This window comes from Cygnus olor, chromosome 17 (genome assembly GCF_009769625.2).
Source record: "Cygnus olor isolate bCygOlo1 chromosome 17, bCygOlo1.pri.v2, whole genome shotgun sequence".
NCBI lineage: Eukaryota > Metazoa > Chordata > Aves > Anseriformes > Anatidae > Cygnus > Cygnus olor.
In genome coordinates, this window is record NC_049185.1 from 5,121,917 (window position 1) to 5,133,629 (window position 11,713).

Genomic DNA, 11,713 nt, shown 5'->3' on the forward strand with positions numbered 1-11,713 from the left:
ACCTGTGTGTGACCGTGACTTCAGGTTTGTACCCAGCCAAATAAACCATCGAGAAGGGATGATCATTGCTCTTTTGGTGCTCAGCAGAGGATGGACTAAGCAGGGCAGGGAAACTCATGCAAGATGTCCATCCTGATTAGGTAATACCTGTGTTGTGTCGTCCTGTGAGGCGAATGAAATGATGAAGTAAAATCCTGCTCGGTCTGGGGCAGAAAGCTCAGGTCTATAAAGCAGCTTGTTCTGCTGATTTCTTGGTCATTTACTTCAGGCACGTTTCCCCACTCTTAAATGAAACGGTGGAAATTTGGTTGCCTTCACCAGGATGCTCCTTCCTGAGGTGACTTTACCCGACTTGACATAAAGTCTAAAGCCCTTGGGAGGTTCTAAGAAGTCAGGTGGGAATGGAGCAACCATGAAGGATTTTTCAAAGCAACTATGAAACCTAAGAGCAAAAGTGCCTCTAAATAATCCAGTCATACTCTGAATGTTGGGCTTATTAAGGTTACTAGTCCAGGTCCTTATTTGTTCTGGTGTAGACTGAAAACATTCTGGCTAGTTGAATGGACAGCATCTTGCCAGAACGCACACACCAGGGCACTTCATATTTGTGAGGCCTCCTTTTTCTTTTGTAGGCTTGTGCCTATCCTTTGCTTTCTAATTTTTTTCCCCAGCTCTCCTTCTGTGTCGGACACATGTTGGAGTTGTGAAGAAGACATTTCTGTGTTTATCAGCATAATCAATCCTTTGTTATGGTATTTCAACTAGGTGCCCCTGAAGGGTGAGCAGCTCTGGTCAGGAGCAACAGGACTTTCTTGCTCTGACTTGCTGGCCTGCTAACTCATAGAAGTGCTATTTTTCTCCACCTCGGTTAAACTGCTAACATGTCCCAGCACGCACGAAATATGAAGGCTCAATAAACCCAGAGGGCTCACTGTTAAATGAGGTAAGTCATTCCAAGAGACCCGGCATTAGATGGTTTTCAATGCTTCTCTCTGTTTGTCATGGGTCAGATAGTAAGGTGATGTGGCTGAACCCTCCGTAGCATGGCTGGAAGTCACTGTGCTGTGGTTCTCTGTAAAGGCCCAAGAACAGCCGCTGTGCTGCTTCCTGTGTCTGATTGATGCTGAACCATCAAAAAGATGTTTTCTGTGGGTTAAACTGAGCTCTCTGCATACAAGAAAGGAAATGATCTTCTTAAATGTTTCTTTTGCTGCTAAGTCCAGCCCTTGCTTTGCTGGCAGCTGTATGCATTGAACAAACCAAAAGAGAATACAGTTAAAAAAAAATTAGACATAGAAATAAGACAAAGGAATAACAGAAAAAACAAGCATCAATTCAACAATGTGTTTGACTTTATCCAGACCATATGGAAGCTGTGAATTTTGAGCAGGCAGCTGAGAGACTAAATAGTACTCATTTCAGAAGTTTTCTTGGAGTATGAAAGTAACTGAGGACATATTTATAGGGCAAGTGTATGTGGTAAGGGAATTTCCGTCACTGGCAAATCAGACACAGGAGGTAAGATTGGGATGAGAAGGTCTAAACTAGGAAGAGTTTTATTGCCTGGGACATGAATATTTTGTCTAATGCATAAGGAGATGGAAAGGTGAAGAAAGGCCACAGGCATACTAATTGTTTGCAAACTGCAGCATGTCATCTTTCCCCGTGCCCAATTACAGCCATTGTTTGGTGCAGGTAGCAATACATGTGCATGTTGCATTCATCCATCTTTGTGATAGCTGGGTTAAATTGCACAATCATTATGAATAGCATTTGAAGGCATACCCTAATTGCTACTCCCAGCCCCTGCCCACTAATCTGTGGCTCCAGGGTCTGGGCTTCTAACATTTTGAAACTGTGGTCATTCAGACTTTTTTAAAAGAGACCAAATAATGCTGCTGTTTCTTTTACCTTTTTATTACATCATTTTGCTAAATCATTGTGTTGCAAGTAAATGTTCTAATACTGGTATTTCAAGATCTTGTGATTCAACATGACTAGAGAATAGTTCTTTGTACCTAAGAAGGGAGGAATCCTTCCACTAAGATTGTGCTTCTAGCCTTGGGGAGAGCTTCTGAACCAAAAACTACAGCTTTGTGTACGCAAAGCTTTCCAGGTAGTTTAGTAGTGGTTTCTAAAGAGGGCTTGCTTACAGTGGAAAATTACACTGTTAAAAGGAAGCTTTGGAGAACTGCAATAGTTAACATGAAATTAAGCACATAATGTGAAGGGGAAGAACAGAGATAGCATGAATCCAGCAGACGTGACAGTATATTGTATTTTTGTACAAGGAATGCGAGGGCCAAGTGAATCTCGTAAGTGTTGTGGTCCTGAGGAACAACAGTTGAACTTGACGCTGTTTTGCAATGCTGAGCAGCCCTTTGATATAATTGCTTCTTCCCTCCCAAAGCCCGAACATCTGGATTTATAGTGACAAAAGCAATCCAGTGAGGAAGGAAATGAAAAATGGTACCCCTGTGTATTAGCAAAGAGGCTGGGCATGGTCTGAGTCACAGCACATTGTGAGAGACATTCTGGCATCCCATAACAACTGTCCCGTCCCACAATAACATCACCAGTGCTGCTCTCCTCTGCTGGGAACTGCTGGCCTCTCTGACTGCTTCTTAACATAAACATCTTTAAAAACCCCTCTGCCATCATCTGTAAATGATGATCCACCAGCCGCTCCCAATGCAAACTACTGGTATTAACCTCTTACACTCTGTCCTACTATCAGTTTATCAATTAATTTTCTATGTTTTGGGTGCACGTCTGTTAATTTTTACCTACCACTGCACACCTCTCTGGGGAGAACATACAGCCCATTAAAAAAAAAAATGTACTTAGAGGGGATGCAGGAGCAGCAGAGCTAACCACTGTCTGCCTGGGACATTTCTGGGTTTTGGTGCCTCCTGCAGGAGCCATATGGACCCTACTTGCATGTCTTCACCTCTGCTTGAAGTGTACTTGAAGTGATACTATTATGCTGGGTCAGGGTGAGGAGGGGAAGATGGATGGGTAGGTAAGTGTATATGTGCCCTTTGTTGATTTTCTGATTAACACAGGAGAAGGGGGCTGTGTTAGAGGAGCTTCACAGGGCACAGCCTGGCTTGATGGAGTTTTGTTTTTTTTTTTTTTTTTTGTATTATTCAGTTCCTGGAGCTGAGCTGATGCTGGTTGTTGTCATTATGCTGGGACCCAGGAGTAAATGAGCTGTGTCAACATGTTTGTGAGTGATTGCCTACTGTTTTCCATGGAGCAAAAGATGTAAAAGGTATGTAAGTGGGTAGTAAAACATGGGTATGAAGCCTTTGCAGGCTCCCTTCTGTTCTGGAGACTGAATCATAGTGTGCGCTGGGAGGTCTATTGTAGCATTGCCTTTTGTCAAGTAGTGCCTTTTTTCTGCCACTACCAATTAAGAAAAAAATGTCTCCTTTATTGTCACCAAGTGCTAAGAATAGCCTGTCTGATCAGTTAGGTTGGATTTGGTAAGGATGCTCTGGGTTAGTGTTTTATGGGACAATGTGCTTTCTCATCCCTCCATCTGTGCATGCTCCAGTTATCCATCACACACCTCTGCCACACTCAGTCATTCCCTGTGCTCCTTTCTTCCCTTTGTGGGTGGACCACATCTTGCAGATGACTTGTCCAGGGAATATAAGTTACGTTTCTCTCCTGTTTACGTGACTCTGGGGATGTTCATTCCCTCACCAGTTATTTCTGAGATCCTGTGAAAAATATAGGATGTGAGTTAGGTGGAAAACTCCAAGCATGCAAATGAAGAGGGCTATGTATTGTTTAATAATAATAATAATAAACATTTATTTCTGGGATGTTAAATGGAGAAGGGATCCTTGTTCAGGGTCTGTCTTGCCCAGAGCTACATCTTCGAGAGGAGAGAAGCAAGAGCTAGTGATCATGCCATTGGCCAATGATTTTAACTGTTCTGTCAGAAGATCCCACGTTTATTTGGTATGGGCTCATTTGTGTGTTGACTGGTTGCCTCTGTCCCCATTAGTGGTGCTTGCTCTCCTTTTCCTCTCTCCTCTCCCAGCACCTTCTGCCCCTATCAAGTTTTAAATGGCATCTTTTGACTAATCCTTGCTGACAATAGCTGCTTTAGCTTGTGCAGAAGTTGGGAAGGCTCCTCAGGCAAGGAATGTTCAGTCCTTGGGGTCATGGAAACCAGCCAGGAATTTCTGCTCTTCCATTCCCAGGGGCATGAAGAGCCTGCAGAGGAAAATTGAAGGTGACCATTTCCTTGGTTGAAATGTCATTGACATGAATTTGAGATGTTTTTCGAGACATTTTAAGATGGAGAGAGCAGTTTTGGAAATGGCTGATATCTCGATGAAGAAGAGGTGATGGTTTCAAATGACAGTCCAACAATATAATACAGGAAATTGTTATTTGAAAAAAGAAATCATCAGACAATATCTTCTTCAAGACTTCAGAGCTTTTTTTGTTGTTGTTCTCCACTTGTTACATGCGTATGACTTGTTCAATGAGAAAGCTGGATATTAAATGGCCAGGTATCATTTCTTGCATGTATGAGTACAAAGTGTCAGGATGGGCTAAAAGTTAAGTATACGCCGTATGATCACCCAGAATAGTGTATTGCTCTGAAGGATAACGGAGGTGAGAGTGGGACTAGAGTTGTCTCTTTTCTGTAAGACCGATATCTTAACAGCTCTCATGGGAGGAAGGACATGTTCAGCCTAATAGGATAATGGAATAATATGTTGAACATATCAGCTTTGACACAGACCAGCTGGTGGCTGTAGACACAAATAACATAAGGAAAACAAATTTTGAAATGTTTGAGGAAACAGCTATATGCATGCAGTGCACTGTGTGGGGGGTGCCTTTTGCGTATGAAAAAAAGATGAAAGCTTCTCTCTTTGGCTGTGGGAGGATTGTCTCACTCATTCCTGGAAAGGACTAAATTCCATCCTTAATGATATTTGGGGCTATAAATTTAGCATGGTCTTCTCCTTTGGACCTACAGAACTCTACACTGTGAGGTTGGACCAAAGGTCCTGTGTAGCATCTAGTTATTAAGCAAAAAAAAAAAAACAAACAAAAAACTCTTCTACGGTTATTGTTGGAAATTTTCTCAGAAATTACTGGTACAGCTATTGCTCAGCAGGAAAATTATCTCTACCACTAAGTCCTCCACAATCTCTTCCTCTCCTTTCTGCTTTCATCAGTCTTTGTGTTTCTAATCTACCTTGTCTTCTCTCTATAACTAGCTTCAATTCCAGTCTCCCTAGACTGATGTCCAGCAATTAAATGGACTTTTTATTTCTGTCTTTTTCCTTCATAAAGCCACTGTCTGAGTTTTGGAGCTCAGTGAAATAACTAGGTGGAAGGTAATTACTCAGAGCTTTGATTTCACGTTCTCTACAGAGTTCAGCAGATGCTACTTCAGCTGCTCCATTCTATTCATGAGTGGATTATTTCCTTTGAAACTGCGAAAAACAGAAATGTACTTCTATTTCTAAATTAAAGCTCAGATCCTGATCTTTTTGCATGTCAGGCAAACCACAGCTAGTTGGTGGACGAATGCATAACCATATAGGTAGTATGGCTAGAAATAACAAGACATGAAAGTCACTATCAGTGATGCAGCTGCTAAAGAGCCTTTGAAAGATGCAGAAGATGCCTTGATGTGTTGAAGAGGCCAGTCGTTCCTACCCTTGGTCACTGTAGATTCTCTCTGCCTCTCTCTGTCATTACGAATAAAGTTTTTAGCTCATGCCATTACAAGTCAGCAAACATTTGTATGGGCTCAAGCAGAAGCATAGTAGGAAGTGCTACACTCTTCATAAAAGCAGCTTCCTTCTTCCGTATTTGCCAGCAGCATGTCAGCAGAAAGTCTTGCTTTCTTTTGCAAGAATGGCTTTGGTAAAAGGTACACTAATGAGATATACTCCATTGAAGAGTTATTTCTGGCACAGACAGAGCTGGAAGGAAGTCAGCATTACACACACACACTCTTTGGCCTGGGAAGTTCTGAGAACCCTTTAAGTACTTGGCTCAGAAATGGTTCTCTTCCTTTTATCTAGGAGATTTTTGCTTTCCTGTTAAGTTAATTAAGCTTCTGTTTTGTCTTCCTCATGCCCTTTTGCCAACATCTAGCTTTTTCATGAAGACGCTAGTTCAATAACCATCATTTATAGTGTCAAGCTTCGGTTACTACTGTTTGTCTGCCAAGTGCAGCTGCAACTGTCTGCCCAATTTCACATGTTGCTGTAAGCCAGAGATACTGGCCTTCACTAGACAAATGTGCTGTTGAGGCCTCAATATATCCCCTCCATGAGCTGCCCTTAAAACGTGTCACGCTTGTCGTCTTCCTGCTTTTCTGAAAGAAGGGCTTGTTTACACTGGGCAACTGATTTTGGATTGCAGTAGAGTTAGCAGTTCAAGTGGAGTATTACTTCTGATTAGCGCTGTGTATGCATTCTCTCATTTTGAAATAAGAGGATGTTTACTCAGAAAGAAATTCCAAAGCAGATTGAGTTATTTTGAAGCAGAAGTTCACAGGCTAGGTGTCAATCCAAGTCCCTGTATATAAAGCCCCTGAATGTCCAAAATCTTGAGAAGCTGAGTTCCTGTGTGTGTGGTGGTATGCATCAACTCATGGGATAAATTCAGCTGAAGCATTGAAGCTAACTTTCCCATTTCTTAGCAAAATCTGTGCTCCCAAATCATGTTGCAGGAGAGCGATCCCATGGTAGCTCCCTTTCTCCTTCCCTTCCCTGCCGCCTAAAGCATGCTGCAGCCCTGGTTATTTCTGGTCTGTGGGAACTGTGAGTTGAACAGCTGAGGTGTTTCAGTATGGGTGAATTATAGCAGCATGGAGAATGTTCTGGTTTTGGGCCAGACCATGCAATCTATACTGGAGGTCTGGTTTTGATAGTGCCTGTTTGTAGGTCCAATAAGTTGTCCTGAATAATCCTAATGGTAGAAAGGGTCTCATCCTTTCTGAGGACAGGCCTTGTTATAATTTCTTAGTTCACGCCTTGAATGCCTTCCTAGAAATGCAAGATGTTGACTGTTAGTGGGTGTTGTTATTCCTATTGTGCTGCCAAGTGTGAAACTGGATTAACATAGGCCTTTATACAGCAGTCAATACAGGCTTTGATCTGCCTGAAGAATATTCAATGCCTATCCTAGAAGTTATCCATTAAGCATTCAGCTCAGTGGGCAGGTTGAAAAAATTTCCTTGTTGAGTGGGTTTGAACAGCATCAAACCCATACAACTGAGAGCCAGACTGGACTATCAAATCATTTGGCCAAACTTAGCCAAAGCTGTCTTGCCTATAGAGTTATAGTTTTGGGGCCATCTAACAAGCTCTCTTGAAACAATTTACTTTTTTTTTTTTCCCTGAAATCCATTTCAGTGTTTTTTGGTGTTTTTTTTTTTTTCCTTAATGGCAGTACACGTCTCCTGCATTCTGCATTGTTAACTTTGATGGCTCTGAGGCAACTTTTGGGGATTACTTTACTTTCAAATCCTTAATAGAGCTGAATGACTGAAAACTGACCTTTTCAGATTTTTGAAGAAGTTCCCACTGCTTTCTGTATGATACTCCTATCAACCCCATCAAATGCTTTTCCAAAGTTAGAGAGTTCGCATACAGCCTCAACTCAGAGGGGAACTCCTTAAGGATGTTTAGATTAGCCATGCAATAGATTCAAACCCATCTTTCTCAAAAACAGGTTATTCATTCCTAAAGTAGATGACTGCTAATTCTATTCTGTAACAATATCCTTGCCAGAGATCTAGCAGTACAAAAACATCACGTTCAAAGCTCTGCCTCTAGCTCCTTTTACACTACAAAATAACTAATTTCTGCAATGATTCAAACTAAAGATTCTTCTACTGTGAGAGAAAGGACATTTTCCTCTTCCAATATTACACCTAAAACTCATTCATTTTGGTGTAGACTACTACCCGCTTTGATGAAGGATTAGAATGCTCTATTTATAGTAGGTGCTTAAAGACCGGGCTTCCTGGACCAGTGGAAAACAAATGCACCAGATTTTGTTCTTTTGTTCTTTTAATAAACTGTCCGTGAGGTTCTTCCCCTCCCCTCCTTTCCTGCTGGTTTACTTGCATTCTTATATATTCAGTGTTTTTCTCCTCTGTCTTTGTTCCAGTTTATCAGCAATTTACACACAGTTGTTTCCCAGACTCCATGATTTCAACAGCAAAAATAACACTGACCTTTTGAGCCCATGAGCAATCTTGATGATGGTAATTTAGCAGAAAGTTACAGTAATGAACAAGAACGCTGCTCTTAAATTTTAGATCATTAAATGTGCTTTATGAGTGTTTATTGCTTTTTTAATGCACTTCCTGTGCACCAGGGAGACAGCTATAATACAGGGAAGAATGAAGTTTTTAATTGGCAAAACTGGTCAATTTGTGGATCTCTTCTAGTTTAAAGATGCATTTCCAGGTGTGATTTAGTCAAAGCAAGCAAGCAAAGTATTTCATGCTAGAAAGACAATAGTACTAACATCAGAAGGATTCTTCCAAAGGTAGGTTAACTCCTTAATAACTGTGAGCTGAGCTTTTCATGTTGAATTGGAGGGAGGGAGGCAAGGATGGTGACTGCAAACCTACGTTTTACTTCCCAGACTTGGGACTGATTAGGGACTGCTTTGGTCCCAGTCATGCCAGAGAGCAGATGGAATGTATTGTCAACAATAAACTTCCTCAGTTCTTCAGCCACTTCCCCTTAACCAGCCTTCAGAATGGCAGGAAGCCAAGAGCAGATGACAAAGCCAACTACGTGAGGTTTATAATTTGGCTCTCATATTCCAGAGGTGATTGTACCTCTGGCTTTGGTAGTCCATAAGAAAGGCAGAGAACCCAAATGGAAATCCCAGTTTTCCATCCATATCAAAATTCTTTTCACTATTGTGGCTTAAATTTGCATACAGGCCAATTTCTAAAATTGGTAAGAATGTTTCTAAAGATTTAATTTAAGTAGAATTAGCAAAAGAGCTCTTTGTAAGCAGTTTATCTTACGGCCTCCCCCAGCAAAACCAAACCAACACAGTAATGTGTTAGTAGCAAGAAGTCATAGTATAAATGAGTGACTTCAAAACAGAGAATTTTGATTTTCCTACATCACAGCACTCCTAAAGCTTTTTTTGTATCTACCAAAGCGGGAGAGAAAGGGAGTTTACTGTCTTCCTTCCTTTAGCTGTGTGTTAAGTAACATGAAGCTAGTGTGTACCTTCTCCCTATATTTTGGGTCTCCTCTCTTACTAATTACAACTTTTACTAGTTAGCCTTCACAGCCTGTTGCTTACATTTGAAATGTTTTGAATGGTGTTTGTCTGAAGATGATTGTTTTCTATCTCAATATAAATGGAGGGGATCTGTGATTGAGAAGAAGCAATGTAGAGATCTATTTTGCAGTATATCAGTCCTTTATTACTAAATAAAGGCCACTAGAAAAGGAATGTGTGGAAGATCATATAAAAGGATGTTGCAGTGTCTAGAAAGCAAGCTTAGACAGACCGTCAATATCCTGTAGCCTTGCAGGACATGTCTGGATCCACGTCCACCTAAATCCCTTGATAGGTGTTAATAACAAGCAGCATGACCCTATGGATGAACTGAGACAGATTGTCCCCTTATTGCATTAGGGACACAAGTTATTTATTTAGCTGCTCTGGGGAACTGTGTGTGACCCATTTCAAGGAAAGACAGCAGAAGAAAGTGTCTGGAAACATGATTTGCATGATAGTAGCACAGTTTGTAAAAAGCTGAGTGTTTCAGAGGGAGTGTATGTACATACTACTAATTTAAAGGAAATTCTGTCTCAGTCCTGCCTGCTGGCTCTGATATGTGTCGCTATTCAGCTTTTACTCCTATCTTGGTTTACAGTGGAATGACTTTGTGTATTTAAATCCTTTCTCGGGTCTTTCCCAGCTTTGGCCTGAACTCTAGATATTTGGCTCTTAAATTCATTCTCCAGAGTGCTTCTGACTAATGCCAGGGTGCTATTGTGGGGTTTTACAGGAACTCTTGGGGACAGCTTTACAGCACAGAGTGTATGGACCAGTATTATCAAAGCCCTATTTTAGCTCAGAGATCATATCTCTGCAGCTCAGGGCTTCGTCACAGAAGCACAGAAGAACAGCTTTTTGTACTTACTACGCCTGTGTGGTCCTGAATTCTTTATCTGACTTTCTGGATCACCCTGACTGAGGGCAATAGAGATTAAAAGTGTTTTGTAGGAATTTTCCCTCATTTAAAAATACTTGTGATTCATAAAATATGTATTTTCCTCTAAACCAATTATCATAGCCTGAGTTTATACCGAAAGGTTAGGCTGTTTCGCAAAAGAATTTGTTCCTCCAGGTAACGCAGTACTGGGAAGAAGCTTAAATACAGAGCTTTGAGGAAGTCAAAACCAGAACTGAGATCTGGATTCAAGCATCATACTTAACAGATAATTGCAATGACTGTGGTGGAACATTCAGGTTTAGATCCAAGCTCTCTAATATGCTTTGTCTGGGATACGGAAGGCATCTTCCTTTATTAGGTTACTTTCCTGCTGAACATTAACATTTCGTGCTTTGAAGGTTTATTGTGTTGGCTAGAGTTATACCTTTATATACGCATAGTCTCTATGGAATAGCCTGATCTACTTTCATCATTAGTAGTAATTCTAGGCTTGTCATTTCCTATTCATGCAGTCTGGACTTCACTGTGTTGTTGCAGGATGGTTGATACGGTGCACAGGAAATGTACTGTTTTTTCAGATCTCAACTGTTCAGGAGTATTCTTTTCAGGGGCTTCAGTTTTATTGCCATGAAGTCCACTTCCTACATGTAGCACAATTTAAAAAATTACAAATAAACAAGGCACCAATAGAGAAGTCAGTGAAAGTTCACACTAAGAATAGAAACTTGAAGAGAAAAGTTCAGTTATGTGACCTTCTTCAGGAGCTGGATACAAAATAGACCTGCTGTTTTTCCCTTTAATTTGCAGCCCAGGCAGAAAAGAACTTGAATCGTTCCCAAAGAAACCCAGACTCTTCTGTTTGTTTCTACGAATCCTCCAGAAATGCTTATTTGTTACTTGACATCCTGAGTATGCTGATATGGGAACAAACTTACTTGGTCTAATTTCCCCGAATTTTCAGCTGATTTCTGCATCAATGTCCGGTTCACTAATATTTAAAGATCTGCCAGCCGCGAAGAGAACAAAATGTTACTGATACATATGTTAAAGTTGACCATTTTAAACCAATTAGGATAATCAGATGAAAAACACCATGTAAGTTTCAGTCACTGCTTATTATTGCTCTTCAGAAGTATGTTTGGGAAAGAAAAGTAATCCCTAAGAACAGCTTTTCAGGCCCTTGGTTTTAAAAATGGAGACAGTGCTACAATGATGAGTACAGGACAAATATAATGGACCAGCTATCCAGACTTCTAAAAAGTTCCTTCCTTCAAATGACAGCCCGTTTCTTCTCTTTCGTATTCGCTACTATTGTTTTGTAATATACTATCATCCCTACGTTTAGCTGATTTTGAAAGTTCCCCCCAAGACTGAAGGATTTTCCTGACTTCTGTCTCAGGGATTTGGCCTGCCCTGTGTGGCTCCAGCTCTGAGCACAGCAGCAGGCCAGTGAGCCTACACTGCTGCCCTTTGCACAGGGAGCATTGCTGCAACCGCTTG

At 41.0% G+C, this 11,713-nt stretch overlaps 1 long non-coding RNA gene across 1 annotated transcript; it reads left to right on the forward strand.

The window, feature by feature from the left end:
* The first annotated feature begins 672 nt into the window (after nt 1–672).
* On the forward strand, nt 673–11,583 carry LOC121079869. The gene is made up of 3 exons (XR_005825198.1): nt 673–943; nt 3,154–3,274; nt 11,021–11,583. It is a non-coding gene; the product is annotated as an uncharacterized LOC121079869 (long non-coding RNA).
* The last annotated feature ends 130 nt before the right edge of the window (nt 11,584–11,713 follow it).